Source organism: Simochromis diagramma, unplaced genomic scaffold, assembly GCF_900408965.1.
Source record: "Simochromis diagramma unplaced genomic scaffold, fSimDia1.1 OVJJ01000816.1, whole genome shotgun sequence".
Lineage (NCBI taxonomy): Eukaryota > Metazoa > Chordata > Actinopteri > Cichliformes > Cichlidae > Simochromis > Simochromis diagramma.
In genome coordinates, this window is record NW_024386908.1 from 5778429 (window position 1) to 5800087 (window position 21659).

General features: G+C 42.0%; 1 protein-coding gene and 1 long non-coding RNA gene across 5 annotated transcripts in view; both read right to left on the minus strand.

The window, feature by feature from the left end:
• Positions 1-21659, minus strand: part of dock4b (dedicator of cytokinesis 4b) — a 138418-nt gene that overhangs the window by 102619 nt on the left and 14140 nt on the right. The gene's annotated exons all lie outside the window — the stretch shown is intronic.
• On the minus strand, positions 584-17871 carry LOC120735646. The gene is made up of 3 exons (XR_005696321.1): positions 17861-17871; positions 8469-8471; positions 584-684 (listed from the first exon to the last, which is right to left on the minus strand). It is a non-coding gene; the product is annotated as an uncharacterized LOC120735646 (long non-coding RNA).

The following is a 21659-nucleotide window of genomic DNA, read 5'->3' on the forward strand; positions in this document are numbered from 1 at the left end:
AAGCTGCTGTTGTATAATACTGTAGCTGTACTGTAAAATAGCTGTTTACTTATGACGAGATCTAGCTGCCAGTATTTTACTCTAATTTAACCCTCTTGGGTCCAAGGTATAATTGGCCGTTTTTGACTACTTTTGATTTTACCTCTATATTTCTCCTTTAAAAGCTGTTTATCTTGCCTTGTTTGGTATCATTATTTTCAGCACAACCTCATATCTGAAATTGGAGTTGTTTTTTTCATTTTGACATACTATATTAGCACAATTGAACTAAATTCAGACAAAAATCTGAGTAGAAAAAAATTATATTTTTTTCTGTAAAAACCACAAACATGTTTAACAAATCGTTTTTCATAACTTGAAATGCAAATAGAAATTGTACATTTCTAAAAATTATGCACATGTTTTGCAAACAATAAAGTTATATGGTACTATCTACCTAGAAATGCAGCCAAGGCCTCAGGTGTTTTTTATATAACCATTTAAATCTATTTACAGAACAATCAGGTATGTTTGCTAGCACCGTCTCTAGAAAACGCAGTTTTTACCATTTCTTCCCGTTGTAAATGTTGCGTGTATTTTTTTCCATAACTCTGGTTTTACGTGGCCTATCCACACAATTTAAAAACTGCTATATAGCTTGAAGTCCGCACTTTCGACCCAAGTTGAAATGGAGACTCTGGGTCGCTGCATCTTGTTGCTGTGTCATTTTAAATTGGTCATGTGATTTTGATGCGCCGGCGCGTCCGTCGACCTCAGAGAGTTAACAAGGAAATGCTTCGTAAGAACAGGCAGAACAATGTACAGACTACGTCTTATTATTTAATCCTAAACAGTCGTGATTAATCCAAGCTCTTGCCTTCCTTTTCAATCGGCACTGACTGCTAGCCAGCACACATACAGCACAGGTGCTAAAATAACCTACATTCAGGGTGACAGATGGCACTTTTCACCTTCTTTGGTATGTTTTTTTTGCGTGTTCTCCTAGCCCAAATTAGCATCACAACTGACAGTAAATGATGACAGCACCTTGCTAACCTAATAACATAGCAGGCACGAGCATTAGCTGATCTCTGCCTTTTCTAAATATGGTCTTGATAAAAATTTAACACATTATCTGCCAAAATGCCAAACTTGAGGATTTAAACCCCCATGGCTCTGTCAATCTTTTAGATACAGTCTATGACAGACATGTCACCAGAACTGATGCTTACAATACCATTCGAGACCAAAATTCTAAAAATGCCACAGTACTTGGCCTCGTCTGTGCCAAAGCTACAATTCTTCTGGACCTGACTATAATTATTCTAGTCTATGCTTACATGCTGAAAAAGAAAGATCCCCACAAGCACAGTGAAAACTACAGATGGAAGGTGGTAACTAGTGCAGCTGCAGAATAGCTTCACCCTCTCTTGTTAACTGAACAGCAGTAAGTTTCAGGCTTTTCCCCTCCCTTTTCTTTTGGTAAACGGTGGTATCAAACTACGCATCAACAATTGCATAATTCTGCTGTTTTTGGTACCAATAACTTAACTTCTGGTATCATGACATCCCTAGTCAATCATAGTTGAAGTAAAGTCAATTTAAGAGCCATATGACAAATTTTACACATGAAAGGCACAATCTGTCTACGCCCATGTGCCTGCATGTAGGAAATAGGAATTACCCTTAAATTGGCAGCGTGTGGAAAATGACATTTCAACATCAAACACTGGAGAGATGTCTGACAGAGTGGATACAGCTTTGAGATTAATACAGGTTTTGAGAAAATGTCATGAGAAAGCCTGCCATCTAAAAGGATAGCAGGTCAAGTAGGTACGGACAGAGTGATGCTGAAGGTCTATTAGCACTGAGCGCTGCTTTGTAACTGTGAGTGTTTCAGCAAAATGTCTCAGCTGACAATACTGCAATCATCTCTTAAAAATAGCACAGAGTCCTGCTGACTCGCTCACTGAAACCAAACACACACACACACGCACAATGAATTAACCCGCACTCTTAAACCTGCATGTACCCAAAAATATGTCAGCCGCTTCACACTGATGTTCATGCAAACACAGACTTGCAAATGTTGCCAGATCCACCAGGGTGCAAGCTTAATGCTGCAAAGTCACAGCCAGCAAATTTACACAAGCGGCCTATTCAAACAGCAACGTATGCATGTAGACATAGGCTCACAGAGACACCCATTCATACAAGGTCACGCACATGTAAAACTGGGATATCCAATGGAAACATAACAAGAGTCCTTGCCATGTAGAAAGGCTTCCGCCTTGAGCTCAAGCGAGGACGAGAATTTCATTTCTTCTGGCTGCAGGGCTCATTTGGTATACCTGAACGCAGCATCCAAACAGCGCAGAGAGAATTCCCTTAGTTGCAGAGGGATTATATTTAATCCAAGACAATTTAAAGAAACAAGCACTTGTACAGGAGTACAAAGACGCAGTGGTCACAGTTCATGGACTGCAGACCACACAGGGATGCTGCAGCTAAGGATAAATTCAATTGCCGTTCAGTAAAATTCAAGCTGGCTTCCCGCTGGTTATGGCCCAATAATTTCATTTTACTTTTCCGCCCCCAAGTAGTACATTAATAAGCATGCAAAGCAAACCGACTGTGGTGTAACTGTGTATGATATTCTGATTTTTCTTTTTGAAAAGATGCACTAATAGCCCTCTTGCAGTGGGAGACAAAAATCTATTAAAGCCTCCTTATTCCTTGCAGCTGTAAGGATATTTTCATGATCAGAAAAAATGCATCATGAACTTTACTAATAATTAAGCTACAAATCAGAGGCTGACTGTCAGAGGTGTTTTTTTTTTCTTTTCCTTTTTAGGGGTGGAGTGTTTTTTTCCCTCCTCTTTCTCTAGGAGAATAGCCCACTGCTGAAGAGAGGATTCAGCAGAATTACTCATCCACCCACTCTCTCACGTTGACACTGAGACCAAGTCTGCAGTCGAAATTAAAATTCTGGGCCGTCTGTAACTCTGTTCACGTGTGTGCTTCTGCATGTCCTTCGTATTTTATGTTGAAGCATCGCCAACTCTTTGTTATTCCCCAAGCCTCAGAAAGGCTCTTTACATGGGATTTGTCACAAGTGCACATCTGACTTTGTTATTCGTTCAAAGCACACGAACACACACACACACACACACACACACACACACACACACACGTGAAGAGATGCCTGATAGTTTCTACTTTTTGTAATTCATTCAAAGCCCAATCACTCAGGCGCACACACACAAGCACACACAGACGAATCACAGCAAACACACTTACACTCACAAAGTGTGCCCAATACATGAATTACCCAAGTGACTTTCCCAGCTGCATTAAGCTAAATTATGCAGTTTCAAGTCACCATTTTTTCTTTTTTTTCTGCTGTGAAATGAAAGCTTCCCACCTGCCGATCCACAAGCCAGCTCCTTGTCTGTCCGTTCATCTCTAACTGCCTGCCATCAGTCCGACTACCTGTCTGTCAGCCGTCCAGGCTGGCTAACTGCCAAATGATGAGACGAGACAGGGAAGGTGTTCACTCTGGAGGGAATTGATTTTGTTGTTGTTTTTATCCCATGTGCTGGGATTGTGGGACATGTTCCGTTACGCCAGAGGAAGAGAACAGTAAGTACAAATGGGGGAAAGATGCCATTCATGGCTGTTCCACCACACTGCTGCCACAAAGCACAAAAACATTCAAAGCAAGTGGAAAACTCTATAAACTGTCCAAAGTACGCACACGTCACACACGCGTCCAAGCGGATGCCACTGGTCCACGAATATCCTATTGCATAAACTGAACAAAAAACAGACCTGCAGATGCTCAGATTTGGCATCAACACACACACACATTTTCTGTCAACTGAACCTGTTAGATCCAGTTTCCAGATGGTCTGCAATGACTAGCTTTTCAGCCACAAAAAGGCAAAGTCTTAAACTTTCTGACACACGCACATACTCTGTTTGATTCTCTGTGACACCAGTCCACCGGGTCATGGTGGGGACACTGCTATTTTTGCAAAGACTGTCTTTCTTAGACCAGACATTACAATAGCAAGGCAGTCTGGAAGAGCCATTTACCCATGAAAAAACAAGTTTATTGTCAGTTTACACCAGAGACAGAAAAAGACTGGCTGACAGACAGGTAGTCGGACCGATGGAGACACACAAGGGGAAAGAGAGCAGATATAGAAACTGAAGTAAGAGCAGCCAGTGTGTTATTTGGTCCTAACAGAGCTAGCATGGCTCAGGCATAACAGTATGCCCACCTGCCTAATACTGTGTTAGCCTTCCTTTTGCTGCTAAAACAGCCCTGATCTGTTGAGGTGTAGACTCCACTAGACCCCTGTGGCCACTTTGATTGACAGGTGTGCTAACAAGAAAAACTATCGCCAGCAGCTGTCAACTACATCGCACCCCTACGTCCCCAGTCACACAGGCCTAGAGAACAGTCGGCGACCTCGGCGACCTTGGCGGAGAGCAACTTTCAGCATTTTGCCCAAGGATACTTTCCTATGCAGACTGGAGCAGCCAAGGATCGAAGCACCAATCACAAGGAAATATTTGGTGCAGCACCGTGTAATCCTTTGTAATCAGTTTCACCCAGAGACAATAAGCCTCGAGGAACCACTCAGAGAATACTCTGACCAGTTAGAATATTTTCCTTTGTGACTGGTGGTTTCCAGGTCATTTGGATATAACCTTGGAATAAGGTCAAAGTCCAAGTTTGCTAAAGTCAAAACTTAGAAAGTGCTTTATAAAAGCAGAGTTTAAACAGGGGCAGCATGATGCTCAGCACCATCACCTTATATAACTGGTGGCCCTCTGCATGCTCTCCCTCTAGCTGCGTGGGTCCTCTCAGGCTACTCTGGCTTCCTCCCACAGTCCAAAACCATGTGTATGGTGATTCTAAATGTGTGAATGTGAGCATGAATAGCTGCTGTTTGTCTCTCGGTTAGCCCTAGTCAAAAAAAGGTGTAACCCACCTCCAACCGACCAAAGTCAAAACCTCATCTTTGATTTATTGAAATACCTTTGAGCCTTTTTAACTCTCCAAGTAATGTTTTTTTTTTTATTGTACGCTAATACAAGTTATCCTAGGGTGACAGTGATCCTGTCCATAGGGCAACAAGAAAATGAGAGTGAATAAGAATAAGAATAAGAAAATGAAGTGAGCTTTCGGACCAGGAAGACAACGCTCTCCAACATCATCAAAAACCTAAATGAAGGAACTTCTGGTAGAATGATGCTTAATCCTGCAGGGACCAGCTGGATTCAGCGTCAGTGCACTTTGCAGCTGTTCTTGTCACACCTTTGTGGACCGTCACCTTGCCCTTTCATATCCGTTTCCATTTCTAGTTTGAAAGTGCATTCTGCTGAGTAAGTTGAGATCCCTGGAAAGCCTACTGACTTGGATTAAGCTTACACGTGTTTCAGGCTGCCACTTGGAGTCGAGGCCTGTCAAAGCACATTACATTTGGTTCTCCTGTCACTCTGTTTAAGCTCCTTAGAAGACCAAATACCACCACGGGCCTCAAGCAGAAACTCCAGCACTCAAGTTACAAGTTACACAAGTTACAAGTTTGTTTATTTTTTTTTAAAAAGCAACACTTTAATTAAAATGTATTCTGTCTGCAATAAAGTGTGATGCTCCATTACAGAGATTTTACCATTAAAGTAGAAAAACAGTTATTTCCTGTCTCGGAGCCCACAGCTTTTACGAGCTGTTTACACTAAATCTCATGGCAAATTTCACTCAAAGCACCCGTTAATGTGCTTTTTAACCTAATTAGCCTGACCCTTTCTTCTCTCTGACTGATCCGACAACGATTCACATGCATAATCCACTCCCACATGTTAATTATACAGCATTTATATCATTAATATGCTAATTTGACAACACACAAACTGGTGGCAGTCAATCGGTCTCCACCACTGCCAAATGTAATGTCATGAATATTTAATTTTTCGTGTGGGAATATATGTGAGTGTTGTGAATCCCGCACAGACACACATGCAACGGCATATTTGTGAGGAAATACTATGATTCTTTTTTTTGTTTTGTTAATTAGGTTAATGGGTTGATGCTGAAGAAGGGGAGAATAACCATATCACAAATGGGGAAGCGCTGCTTGTTTTCATCCTGTTTCTTACACGTCAAATACGTTTAGAAAAGCACAGAACTGAAAGCCAGCTGCATCAATAAACGCCTGTAGTTCCTCATGATGCAAGCTCGCCATTTTGCATGTCCACTCCAACAATTTAAGACATCCAGAAGTGCGTTTGCCAAACCAAAAGTAATCTTTATTTCCAGCAATGTGACTAAAACATTCCAATTCAAACCAGAACCAGCTCAGCTATGTTTCGCCTTAGCCAAATCCTTGCACACTGCGTTCCAACTCATAGACCTCATGCATTTATCTTTCTATGTGGTCAATTAAAAAGAAAAAAAAAACAACATTTTTCAAAAGCTACAAATGCATCCCCTTCTTGCTGTGCTTGTCCAACACATCAAGGATTAAAAGCAGCGTAAGAGAAACCATGGTTAGCGACGCTCAAGGAGACTCCAACACACGGCGACAGGATTATACGAAGTGTAGTTGCAGTCACAACTCGCACCGGTGTGACAGTAAAAGTGGTGCCAGACAGGTTTAGTGGGAGACGGGGAGAAAAGGCAGTGGATGTGCACAGTCTGCAAAAAAAAAAAAAAAAAGATGTCTTCAAATTTTGAGAAGTGGCACTGTGCATTTTAAAGGAGGGGGAATCAACAACAGAAAGTATCAGCATTGAGAAGACCTTGAATGGGATTCAACTTGGCAGCTGTGCACCCACGGACAACACACACACGCACGAATGCACGCAGACGTAGAGGTCTGATAGGCAGCACAGACAAAAACCAGGGCAGCAGAATCACCCAGGAGGAACGGCTTTCATTCAGCCTCACCTCATTGCCGGACGCCAGTTTCCTTTCGCTGCCATTGTGCATTTGGAGATAGCGACCTAACCGCTGTCACAATACTACTCACTAGCAACAACAACCCTTTGCTCGGATCACGCTGCTGGAGCCAGAGCTTTCAAAGCGCACTCGTTTGAGGAATGCTATTACTTTTTATGTTTTTTGTTGGGGTTTTTTTAAAAGCCAGTGCAGCTCGCAGCTCGATGACGTGGAATAAATGCACAATGTTGCGCTTACAGTATCTGATGCATGCAGGAAAGAACTCAAAAATAAAGCTGAGCAGAAAAGAGATACAGCCATTTCTTAAAAATAGAAGGTGTCTGTAAACTTGTAAGAGCTCCTGCTGCTTTGCTTCTGCATTGCTTCAAGCATGATTAGCAAAGAACAGCCTCGTGTAAACACACCATCACAGAGACACGCACAACATCGTTTGGCAATTTACACATATTAAACAGGCATATTTAACAAGGAAAAAGCTGAAAACACTTTTTTTGTGTTTTTCCCCCCCCATCAGTGTGATCATCACCTTAGGTAATGCCAGTTTTTGCCCCAGACATGAAAGCAGGGAGCAACCAAAGTGACATTCAATCTGTCCTGAGCAGGAGAAATCACAAATGACTCAGATTAAAATGAAATGGGTCAGTGCGCTAAAACCTCACCTCATTCCCAGGCATTAATCTGACTGTGTGTGTGTCTGTGTCTCTGCATCTGTGTGTGAGGCTTCAAAGCTGGCTAAGAGCATGCATTAGATAGCCCACTGATGCCAAAGTGGAAATGAGATGATCATTAAAATCATTTAGGAGAGCTTTATCTCAGCTGCACAAATGTGTGATTTCCCCTCACTTTTCTACCATTTACCATTGGATGATGACATAATTAGTCTTGTTTCTAGTCACTCTGATGCCTAAATATCACTTCTCTGTATACAGTACTGTGCAAAAAAATGCAATTTTTCTTGGAAGATGTGAAATAGAAACAGCAATTTATTGAAACATCCGAAAATACATAGAAATGCTCGATTTTTCTGAATACCAGTGAATATCACATCCTGCCTAATATTGTGTTGGTCTCCTTTTTGCTGCTAAAACAGCCCTGACCCATCATGAACATCATTAGACCAGTGAAGGTGTGCTGTGGCATCTGCACCGAGATATTAGCAACAGATCCATCAAATCCTGTAAGTTGCAAGTTGGAGCCTTCATAGACTGGACATGTTTGTCCAGCACATCCCACAGAATCTCGACTAAACTGAGGTCTGGGGAATTTGGCGGTCAAGTCAACACCTCAAACTCGCTGTGATCCCAAAACCATCCTATACGATTTTTACTGTGTGGCATCCTGCTAATAGGGGCCACAGCCATCAGGGGATACGGATTCCATTAAAGGGTGTACAGGGTTTACAGCAGGGTGGGGGAACTCCAGGCCTCAAGGACTGGTGTCCTGCAGGTTTTAGATGTGTCCTTGAGCCAACACAGCTGATTTAAATGGCTAAATTACCTCCTTAACATGTCTTCACGTCCTCCAGAGGCCTGGTAATGAACTAATGATTTGATTCAAGTGTGTTGAACCAGGGTGATATCTAAAACCTGCAGGACACCAGTCCTTGAGACCTGGAGTTCCCCACCCGTGGTCTATTGCAATGCTTACGTATGTGGTACGTGTTAAAGTATCATGCACATAGATGGCAGGACCCATGGTTTCCCAGCAGAGCATTGCCCAAAGCATCCCACTGCCTCCACTGGCTCACCTTTCTCCCCATATTCCATCCTGGTGCCATGTGTTCCCCAGATTGGCAACACAACACACCCGATCATCCATGATCCCCTTCTTCCATGGTCCAGTTCTAATGCTCAGCATGGGCACTGTGACTGGTCTGCGGCTATGCAGCCCCAAATACAGACAAACTGTGATGCCCTGTGTTTTCTGACACCTTTCTATCAGAACCAGCATTACATTTTTCAGCCCTTTGAGCGACAGAGGCTCATCTGTTAAATCAGAACACACAAGCCAGCTTTCGCTCCTCCACGTCTATCAGCCTTGGCTGCCCACGAGCCTGTCGCTGGTTCACCACTGTTCCTTTCTTGGACCACTTTTGATAGATCCTGACCACTTCAGACCAGGAACACTCCACAAAAGCTGCAGCTTTGGAGATTCTCTGGCCCAGTCGTCTAACATCACAATTTAGTCCTTGTCAAACGTAAGCTTGCCCACTTTTCTAGCTTTTCTAGGAGGACAAAATGTTCACTGCTATATCATATCCACTACAGGTGCCAAGATGAAGACATAATCAGTGTTATTTACTTCACCTTTCAGTGATCATAATACCATGCCTGATCAGTGTATATATAAGAGAGCTTTCCAGTTACTGCTGAGTTGCACACCAAAACCAAACCAGGTTATCACAAGGATATCTTGCTGCCACACTACAGTACTATACAACCAACATTTACTTTTGCTGTAGCGTCATACTATAGAATGAGCTTTCCAATTGGTCGACTAGCTAGTTGCTCACTTGATCTGCAGCACATCAATGGCAGAAGATATTTTCTAGATTTCTTTAAGAACTTTTTCTGCTGCAGGGCTGTTAAAAATATTTAAAATATCTCCTTAAAGCTCAGAGGAAACGTGTAGTTCGGCCATAATTATATGTGTACAAGCAACAGTCCTCACAATATGCAGAGTAATTTCTTCCACTGTTAAAATAAATTTACTGAGCGTCGCGACTTTGAAGAATTAGTCCGCTTAATTGCAACTTGGGTCACGGATCTGGCTACAGTTGGTGCCACTTAAGATAACAAGTCCACAATTCAGCCTTATTATTTTAACCACACTGGGGAGCAGAATATTAGTTATCCCAAAGGAAAACTGGCAACGCAGCTCAGGCGAGGACAGCGGGTTCGAAGCTTAACGACAAAGTTGTAAAATGTGATTCTTTACAACAGGCAGTAAACTGTCATAACCTCTCTTTTCATTTGTCTTCAAGCTGTCTTTGTCTCCAAATTGAAATAAAAAAATAAAAAAAACACCCTCTACAAATATAGAATTGCTAAATTATCATTTAACCCACATGAAACCACACATGCAAATAAAAGCATCTACTCTCTCTCTCCAAACAGCCCGCGTGTAAATATGCATGAAGCCACAGCTTTAGAGGAGAATTTTCAGCAGCAGGTGAAGCCTGCCGACACCACTGCCTACACGTCGATTCGCCCCGCAGAGAGAAGGATGGAAAAAGGGGAAAGAAGAGCTAAAATGTGTTCGGGGATCACAGGGAAATTAAGTTTGTGTGGAAAGGCTGATGGGAGAAGTAAGAGATGAAAACGATGAAGCAAGACAAAGACACTGCGGGGGAACGACAGAGAGGAGGGATTGTGCGAGGAACAGAGATAGATGAGTGAAGTCTCTGCTGCAGCTACCACTAACAAAATTCAATTCAGCTTTATTTATATAGCCCCAATTCACAACAACATTACTAAAAGTGAGTCTGGACGGGGGCACTTCACATTGTAAGGTAATGCAGGGAGAACCCCAACAATTACCCGTGAGCAAGCACTCAGCAAGCAGACAGGGTAGGAAAAAGGAAGAGAGAAGCATCCGCTTTCTTTCTTCAGGTGTGACCGTTAAAAGTGGGAGTGCCAAATGAAACCTACTGCGTCAACCACCCTCTCCCTTTTTGACTCAACTGCAACCTCTCCACTTCCTTTCTGCCTCTCCCCACCTTCACTGCTCTCTTTCAAGGAAGAGGAGGCGTGGCTGACCTCTATCTGCATTTCAGGCTCTCTTGAATCAAATTACAGCAAATTATGCACTCCTGATGCAGTGGCAAACGCATGTTTAAACACACGTACACACACACACACACACACACACAGGAAGCATAAGTGAGCATAAGAGTTGGCAGACCCCGCACAGCACGTGGCAGTTTTTGACCTTAACAGACGCACATCTTCACACAGGTACAAATGTAACATATTTGGCAGGTTATGGGTTTAGCATCTGACATCACATCTTGATGACGTGACATCAGCAAAAATACCCTCAGCCCACACTCAGAAAATAAAATTAATATAAAAAACACACCCACAGCCTGCTTTCGTTTGCTCCGGGCCATGGCAACCCAGAGAGCAGTCAGGTCCACACTGAGGATGATGAAACGATGATGAAAACGTGATGAAACAAAATCCACCCAAAACAGCATCTGTGGTGTTATCCTGCCGCGTGAGCGAGTTGTCCGCCCCCAAAAAACATTAACAAAAAAAACAAAAATGAAGGTGTGGCTTTTATAAAAAAAGGAAAGTGCTGCCTCAAGGTGATTTGAAATCAAATTGATGTGAGAAGTGGAGCTGCTACAACCACCAGCTTGGCTTAGTTTAGATTTTTTTTTTGTGTGTGTGTGTGTGTGTGTGTGTGTGTGTGTGTGTGTGTGTGTGTGTGTGTTATCTCTCTGTCAAGAGATTTAAAATGAGAGAGTTGCCTGAAGCCACAGCCCTCAAGCCCGATGATGTGCAGACACTGGTGGGATTTGTGCTGACTGGGAAGCAAAAAAATAAAAAATAAAGATGCAGTTTCTGCAAAAGCAGACAGAAAGGGAGAAAAGGTGAAGGACGGCGAGGCTGACGAACAGAACGGCTTAAAGAGAAACAAAACAATGAAGAGACTGGATGAGAAGGAGAAACTAAAAGAGGGAGGGTGAGTGAATCGAAGAGGGAGGCTGAGGAGATAAGCAGCCAGTCAGACTTTATAGTGGATCTCACTTAGCATTGTTTGCCCGTGTGTCAGCTTGAGGGGAAAGGAGATCCTCCCTGTCGGTTCTCAAACACTTACACGCTGACCATGGAGCCCGGGGAGGAAAGAAGGGGGACTAAAGCAAGGTTAAATCAATCACAGCGAGGCAGAAAAAGAAAAAAAAAAAAGCACTTGAGAACTTTTAAGAATGTTTTCAGATTATATCTCACTACTATGCACATTTCTGCATTTGAGTGTGGAAACCAAATTAGCACAAAGAACCTGTCAAAATGAATGAAACACACTAACAAAAAATGGATTCCAAAGTTATATATAATATTAGCCGTAATAAGGAGATGGCAAGGACCCATACAGGTAGTGACTCTAAACTGACTGTAGAGTAGAAGAGTGAGGTTCTTTATATGTTACTCCTGTGATGGTCTGGTAACCCGTTCCCTCATATCTCAGTTTCTTAATAAGACGCCTCTATGTTCCCTCCAAGCTTGATAAACCGATTGTGCAAATCAATTTAAAGGCAACTGTCGCTTTTGTGGTCATTTAAAATACACCGTCAGGTAAGATGGGCATTTCTAGCACCTTCCCACTCTTAAAGGGTTTTACTCTACAAACCACATTCATCCACTGGCACTCAGATATTCATCCACAGATTCTTTATATGCAACACTTTGTTTATCAAATGCTGACAGATGTATTGAGAGCAGCTTAGGATTCAGTGTCTTGCTCAAGGACACATCAACATGCAGACTTAGCCACGGCTTAAGAACATGGAAAGCAAGGAGATCGTCAGACTGTAAAGTCAAAGTCAACTTTATAGTCAATTCCGCAATATGTACAGGAAAGAGAGAATCGCAGTTCCCCCAACAGACAGTGTGCAACTGAAACAAAAACAAACCAAAGAAATGTAATAAAGTAAAATTAAACAGAACAATATGGAAATATGAATATGAAAATAAACAACAGGCAACTGTAGAGATACAAATTATACAAGGTATATTAAAGCCTATATACACAATTATTGGAGTTTATAAAAGTTGTGACTTATAACAAGGTTATTATCTTCCACAACTAGAACTTATGAACAAATGTAACTGTAGATAATTAATCATCCAGCACCTTGTTGCTAATTTGACCAAAAAAAAAAAAATTTGCCCTGCACACTAATGTACATCAATTTTTTTCGTGAAGTTAGTGATTAAGGCTTTGACTATACTCCACTGCAGTCATGCACACCTGGAAACCTGTCAGGTCTCCAGGTGTGCACAGTTTTTTGTACATATCACACATCTTCTACAAACTTGTGAGGCACGGTTTGAATAATACCTCCCATTTGTAGACTCAGCATGCATCAAAGTGTTAAAGTGCTGGTATCATACCATTTGATACTGCCTTTTCATAGTGGACAGCTGGTGCTTGTCACCTCATTAGGAAATATTTCCCCACCCTGCCCTGATGAAAAGCATGTTGTTCTTAATACGTGTAACATCTCAGCATGTACACATGCATGAGATTGCACAGATAGGACTGGTGACGAGCACAACAATATGAGCATACACATCCGCAAAGGCATGTTGTTAGCTTGGTGAGAGGGGATAACCCGGAGTCTTTGAATATTCAGTGAGCCATGAGCAACCATATGGAGGTTTTCTTCTTACTTAAACCTGCTGGTTTGTTTCACGACAGTAGCCCGGGAACAACTTTTTTATTTCACGCAGATGCGTCTTGTTTTGAACAGCGATTTGTTGTTAAGGAAGCATGCCGCCACAACATCGCCACCAGCAAGACAAAATTGTAGGTTGAAAGCCATGACACAAAAGCTCTCAGACAACGAATGAACTTCCAGCTGCCACAACGCACACAAACACCACCTCTGAGCTAAAATTAAAGTTATTGTTATTGCTATTCCTCTCGGTAGTATGGCTCTATCCCTACGTCCCGGCACTAAATAGTGGCAGATTCCCGTCAAATGACCTGATGACCTTTTCAAAGAATCACTGACCCAAAAACCCACTGCACTCTTGGAGTCACAGCTCTAATATTCAAAATGAAGATAAATAAAGCACTTTGTGAACCACTCCAAGACAGTAAAATTTTTCCTGCCACACCCATTCTAGACACCAAAATAACTCAAATCTAACACATGTACAGTATTGTGCAAAAGTCTTGAGCCACAGCTTTTCTTTATATTTTGATAGGAAAATGGGAAATACGTGGAGCAATATTTAAACATACAAACATACAGAGATATACAGTATATAAGGGGAAAACAGAGCAGTCTTCAGAAGTAGTTCTTCAGGCTTCTTGACGGCTGAGTTTAGTTCTGTTCTCTGTCAAGATTATCCCATACTACTTCAATAATGTGTGCCAGATGGCTGATAGTGTTCCATTGTGTTTTCCTATCCAGGTATGTTTTTACGCTATTTGTGATTTGTGATCATGTTATAAAATGAAGCTGTTGCTAATCAGGTGTTTTCCAGATGGTGTTGCATGGTGAGTGTCTGTCAAACTGTTTGACAGACAGTATGTTCTGTGCTAGTAGCAAAGTGACTAAAAATACCTTTTGAAATTACCAGAAAGTCTATGTCCTTGGTAGCTACGACTGTATATATAAGAGAGGCTGTAATCAATACTGTAATCACTGATAAATGTACTAAAAATGTGGGAAGAATATGAGCAAGTAATGTTCTCAAGTTCACTAGAGCTATAACAACAAGGGCAGCCAGGAACTAAAAACAGATTTCACTGTTTCATTTCTGTGAAAAACCACAGCCTGACCTTTTCACAGACATATACCCTTGTATATGTGTGGCATCTGAAATGCACCTAAAATATGTATCTGTACAGGTGGCGCCAGGTGTTAAAGTACGCTTAAGGTCAACAGAATCAAGAAATTACTATGGACAGGAAGGGTTCTCCTTCATCTGATTAACAAAGCTCAGCTCACACACACACAAACACGCACACACACACACACACACACACACACACACACACACACACGCAGAGAAATCAAAGATTGAGAAGACTAGAATCAAAGGAAAGAGGACCCTGAAGACAAATGTCAGTGGGGTTAATATTGGCTTTAACTTTTGAAGCCATTTTTTATCTCATTACCGTTCGTAAGTTTCCCATTAGTGTTCAGGCTGACCATGCACATCCTTTGGAAGCAGAATATCAGTCAGTCATGGAGAAATTACCCCATGCTGCTACCACTGAATGCTAAGCCTTCTAGAAGATGCACTAACTGGCATGCAAAGAAAAAGAGACAGACAAACGATGTTAGACGGAGGGAAAGATGAGAATGTTGATGATAGGGCTGCAGCTAATCATAGAGTTGGAGACAATTCAAGCAATTATGGTACTTGTTTCCATGTCTACCCAACCGCCAAGAGTTTTATTTAGTCTAGTTCACTGCAAACATGATTTTAAAAATGCACACACACAAATAAAACAAAAATAAAAACACGTAACAAAAATTTAGAGACAGACTAGCATTTCAAGTCTGTGTAGCCATTACTCTATAGGTTCACTTCACATCCTGGCCCAGCAGTCCTCATTCAGCTCTCCTCACGAGACATAAAACAAAGAGCTCAGTGACAAGTAGAGACAGAGAAACTGTATAAGAGAGGGGGGAGAGAGGACTGAAGCATCAGTGAGAGATCTGAGTCAGTGGGGAGTGTGTGAAAAGCACGGGAGTGGATGAAAAGACCACAGTGTCGGCTTCATGCGTTAAAGTGATGGGGCCACAGGGTGCAGGTTTTGAAAGACGTGTGCTCAGATTCACTGCGTGCGGTCAAGACATGGGAAGAAGTGCTGACTGCACAGTCACACGGGCAAAATGCGTGCATGCGTGCATGCGTGCATACGGCGTGCTGGCTCAAACGCACCCATGCAGTGACAGACGGTCATAGCCTCAGAACACAGCCAGGGCATTTGAAGACACTTGACAGGAAGTGGCAGCGTGGTATAACTCTGAAACACACACACGCGCGCCTGGAGGATCCACTCAAGGACACACAGATGGCAGGTGCTACACAAATACAAGCCACTGGAGCATGCCTTATTATCAGCTAAGCCAGCCAGCCAGCTATCCAGTCACTGCTTCTCAATAAGAGCTCTGAATATGTCAGCTTCCCTTAATACGGGCAAAAGAGGAGCTAAGCTAACAACTTTAAGGAAATCCTGTGAAGCAGGACGTGCAGCCAAATCAAATGGAGACCAGTGAAATGAAGGAAACGCAGGGGATGCGTGAAGGATGGGTAGTTTAATGATAGGGGTGGTAGAAAGCAGGTATGAGCATGAACAATCAGTGTTCAGACTAGTGTGACACTGGACAGACAGCATGTCTCTGCCTTATGCCATTAAAAATATTGAGTTTTAGACTCTTACTTTGAATTTTAATTTTGAAGACGTGAACTACGATCACTAAAATTGTAATGTGAATTATGTTACCCACCAAAACTATGCCTATGCAAATAGTGATTCCAGTGCTATAAAAATGTGCTAATATCGGAGTGTTTTTCCAACAAAAATGATGCTGCAGGTGAAGTAAGATGAAACCCACCCCCGTGATGTGTCATACCAATCCAGGCTCATCCCAGGATTAAAAAAAAATATGAGGAAGTGATGCTTATAAATAAACTTCTGTTGCCTTCAACATAGTTGGTCATATCCTTTATGCATACATCTAGACACAAAAATATATATTTTTTTTTATTTAGCAGTGCAGCAATGTCAGATTTTTCGAAAAGATGGAAGTCAGGAAACATGATGGATGGATTTATTCGTTCTGCCTTCGATGTTGCACATTATTTACCAAAAAGTAAGAAAGAAAATAAAAAGGCTGAAAATGAAATATCCTATATATGCTTTAGGCCAGGTTGGGATTGCTTCTGTTTCTAAGGTGGGCAAGGTTAGAAAGGTTTGGACTTCTCTGCTTAGACTGCTGGCCCCATGACCCGGACTCAGATGAATGAATGGATGAATGATAAAATGGATGAATGAATGGATTAAAAATTGTGAAATCAAAAACCTTTCAAAAGGGGAGGAAAAAAAATCCAATATGAAACTAGAAATCTCTTTAGATCTCTTTATAGAAACCTCTTTGAACTAGCTGCTCCTCCCCTAGACTTAAAATTTTCATGAGTAAACGGGTTCACTGCTTCTTAAACTTTTCTTTTAACATATTTTACACAATAATTATGTATTTCTATGCAAATATTTATACAACCAAAACAAATCATCTGTGGCATTAGTTCATATATCAAACAAAAAGGATCAATCCAAAAGTTCATGTGACTGTAAGAGAACAAGCCATTTAACAGAGCAAAGTATGGTGATGTTTTGCCAACTACCTACACAGTAAGGGGAATATGCAACCTACGTTACTAATGGCTATCAAGTGTGCACTGGTCATGCTGGTAAAACGTGGACGAGACGAGGAAGGTTTATTAATGGCTAATGGTGGATTAGAAAGGGAGTGTGATCAGTCATAAGTAGAAAATGTCTCAGATTCAAGGCCACAGTAAATGGTGTGAGATTTGTGTAGTTCTTTTACTTCCTTTGGTTAACATCCTTCTCACTCACAGCACACAGTAATCACACTGTTTACACAATTATTCAAAATTTAGCTGGATTTAAACACTTTTAGAGCCTTTCAACACCCACTCCCACAAAAATAGAAACAACTACAGCTGCTAATTTGTGACCAGAACTCACATCTGTCCCTCTCTTTCCACCTGTACCATAGGCCAAGTTAGCGCCCAGGATATGTTGTGTGAGACCTAATTTCCTCCATCTGATCATTTTAATCATAAATATGGCCCAAAAAAAAAAAAAAAAATAGCGACAGCCAGATGCCAGTGACCGAAGCCTTGAATATTCATTACTGAAGGAGCTCCGGAGCACAAACCCTAATACACCTATTAATGTCAAAATATATCACATCCATGGACTCGCAGCAACACAGCACAAGCAATTTAAAATGATCAACAAATATTTCATTCAAAAGGGAACCACGAGGAACAATAGGGATTATGGGGAAGTCATGACTGCTGATCAAATAAAACAACATCTAATCTGCTGTATGGGAAGTATGTTACTGCCAAAAGTTGAGAACTATTTCTCTGACAGAGTAACAGTCTCCAAAAAGCTGTTACAGTTTACAACCCCAAAGGCCTCTACACAAAGAGGCATTCAACAGTCGCGCTTGTAAGTACAGTGCGCTCTACGGGGAACTGCCAATTCCTAACACGAGCGAAAGTTTAGAAGCTTTGCCACAAGACCCCGTAAAGCTCAGCGGGGTAGAAAAAGAGCCGAGGCAGCCATTTGAGGTGGTGAGACTACAATGGAGCTGAACTAACAATGACAAGATAGCGACAGCGGTGAGGAGCAACTGAACCAAGAAATATGACGAGCGAGGCATCTGTCATCCAGCCCGCGCATCAGAGTAAAAATAAAGTGTTTTCATGTGATGTGCATTCTGCTTTTCCGTGAGCCACACAATGCGGGGAATGAATGACTTGACTCTGTCCATTTCTATATTAGCCCCGACTGTCATTTTTTCCAACGAAGAGAGGCTCACGCTGAAAACTGCAAGATGAGGGTTGGATTCTGCAGCTTGCTGGGACGACAGTCCTGACATCTGCAACAACTTAGATCGATAACACACACACACACAAACGCGCGCACAAGCAAATAGACACGCCAGCAAAAAGAAATATGGGGCAGAGCGATAAATAGAAGTTCTTATATGTTTACTATAACACTTTCTTGTGAGGAGAGTTTATAAAACTACAGAAGGGAATCTGTATGTGTGTCAAATGGCCTTTTATAGGAAATGGGTTTCCTTCCCTTTTTCTCTGCTTTAGTCGCCTCACATGGTGCTTTCAGGAAGTATAGACCTCACGAAAAAAAAAAACCCAAAAAACTCTAAAAGCAGTAACTAGTTCCTCAAATTTGTCTTCACCTTCATTCAGAGCTGAGAACCGAAAAAACAAAATTGCTATTGAAGATGGAGAGACGCTCTGTTTGGCTCTGCACTGCGATTCAACGTTGAATGTATGGCCTATGTGTATGGTGAGCTTATATGTGTGTCTGTGTGGCCGCACGTGGTCAAACATTCCTGCGGGGCTAAGAGGTTCAGCTGTCGTCAGGACTATTTTCCTGTGCGCTGCATGCCATTGGTGGATCAAGGAGGATTATTCCTGGAGGTTGGGAAACTTTGGCCTCGGTTAGATTTGGAAAAAAAGAAAGAAAGAAAAACACAGAGAAAAGGGGACAAAACAGCCATAGTATGGAGTGATTTCTTTAATGAATCCAACTTGCGGTAATGAGACTGAATCGGTGCTGTTGTTTGTCAAAGCAAGCCACGTAGGAAATCACACGAGCCGAGAGCTACGGCGACTGAGAGGCACAGGAGGAGGGCTGCGGAGAGAGTCTCGAGCCACCTTGCGCTGTTCGAAATAATTAACCAATACTCAACTGTCACACAAGAAAATCCCTTGTGGCCTGCTTTGAATTTTTTCGCTTTAACTCGAGGAGCTGCTTCACACTTTGCCCTAATCTTGTCCATTACTGCGACTACATCGGCGCGAACAAAAGAGGCCGCTCTCCAATTTCTCTCAACCTGTCAGGGACCCCAAAAATGGATGAGAATCCCAATTCCCCTACACATCCTCCAGAATAAATTGGTAGTAGAGGGAAGTCTGACCATGGAAGCCAGCTAATTCAGAAGCAGCGGTAAAGACAGAGACAAGCTGAGAGACAGAGAGTGAGGGTGTCAAACTGATGGCTGTGCTCAGCCAATTTGCTTGTGCATGCGGTCCACGCAGGCAAAAAAATCAATAGAGTAGAGTAAGAAAGTTGGAGGGGGCGATGGGGGAAAAATATGTCCCACTTTTCTGATTTAGGTCAACAGCAGTCGTGTGCGCCCTCCAAAGCTGTCGGTAATTAAATGAAACTAGTTAAAAAGTCGGCAGGAGCCCTGAAATGGAAGGCAGATGAGGGATGAGAGAACGGGGAGGGACGAGGCTACAGTGATTAATCTCATCTTTGTTTTTCTCCTCCCACAGTTGTGGTTGAACACAATTATACAAAGTAGAAAGGTAGCCTCATTTGTGCGCCCATTCGGCGCCTGGCACTCCTCAGGGGGAGAAAGTATAAAGATTCTAATGAGCTACAGAGAGAGTTCCTTAAACACAAAGGGGCAGATAGGGACACACTGGGACCGTGCTCCGCCAGCCTTGGCAGCTCAACTCTGAGGAAGAACTCCATGCGGACCGAAAACTGACAGCCCATCAACCATCGCATTCTCCGTCTTATTTTCTGTGCCTGACTCTCCACAGTTTACCCGTATCTGCCTTTCGCCTCACATTCTCCTGGTGCCTGGTAAAGCCTGGCAGATCATACATGGGACATATAAAAAAAAAAAAAAAAACAGTTTAGAGCAGTAGTTTCCAAAACACGGTTCATTCCCCATAGCCAAGAGTTATGCAAAGCAACTTACTATAAATTGTAAAACTGAGCTCTAATATCAAAAAGTACATGCACACAGACTTTTTTTTTTTTTACAAGCTGCCTACTATCTGATCTACTGGACATTTACATTCTCACAAGCATATTTGTCTGTGACATCTAGAAAAGTTTAGAGTTGTGGGCTGCATTTGAATATGTGGTTTATGATTTCCAACTCCACCCACTGCTGCATGCTCAAGCATGAAGAGCACCTGGTGTAAGGCCCGAGACTCAAGTGGTTATACGTAGTAGGGGTGGGTTTTTAAAATCGATTCATCGATTAAAATCGATTCTGGCTTGGATAACGTAAAATCGATTCATTAAAATCCTGAATCGATTTTTTAATATAAATTTATTTTGCCCGAAATGCCAGAATCTCTGGTGAAACCTTACAAAATTTCAAGAACCACCAAACAGTTAAGACAGTAAATGAGAACAGGATCACGGATTCTGCACATAGACTTAAACACACAGCGCGACCCGCGGATCAGAATCAGTTAGATGTCGCCTTTCTCACGGTCGGGGCTGAAAGCCGACAGCTGGCTGATTCTGATCTGTCGGCGGGTCCGCGCTTTGTGTTCACGCCCTTTATGCGCTGATTCTAAAGCTGTTAGTTTGATCTCTCTCCAAACAATATTGACCGAACCAGCAGCAAAAGAAGATCCAAACGCTTCACATAAACATCGTCATGAATTCACTCTGACTTTTACTGTTTTGCTTCCACCACGATGCGCAGCTCTCTCTCTCTCTCTCTCTCTCTGTACTTCAAGAACAGTTTCCCTTTCTTCATTATTCGCTTGCTTGTTACGCACCAGTCTACTGTTGCTTACAGTGCTGTCGGCCGCTGTTTTTTTCCCTTTTACATTCTTCCGAAAAGAAAACCTCATTTCTGCTGTTCAATACTGAACAAATTTAAACTTTTTAAAATTATACAAAATGCAAAACGCTTAGCCGTGTCTCTAATACAACCGCTGTAACTTCAGAGGTAATGTTCATATGTTGATTAATGGTTTTCTTTCGTTTTTGATGTACTGCAGAATATTTTTATAAAATCCCAGGCCAGGAAAATCACCTTCATGTTTTTCTGTGTTTTATCTTCAGCTACTTTGACACAAAGGCCTCTGCTGTGATGCTTACACCTGTGATAAAGTCTTGCGTGTGTCAGCTTCCTTTTTATTGATACAAAAATATGTAAATGTACTGATCTGAATTATAATATTTCTGACTGTCAAAATTTCCCAGATTTAAATCGAATCGAATCGAATTAAATCGAATCGTGGATCGAATCGATTCGGGACCTTGTGAATCGGAATTGAATCGATTCTAGAAATCAGTGATGATACCCAGCCCTAATACGTAGTGTGATCAATGACAAAAGCTGACTAATCGATCTACAGTATAATCACATTACCACAGCTGAATTCCCATATGTATTACTTGCTTGCTCCTA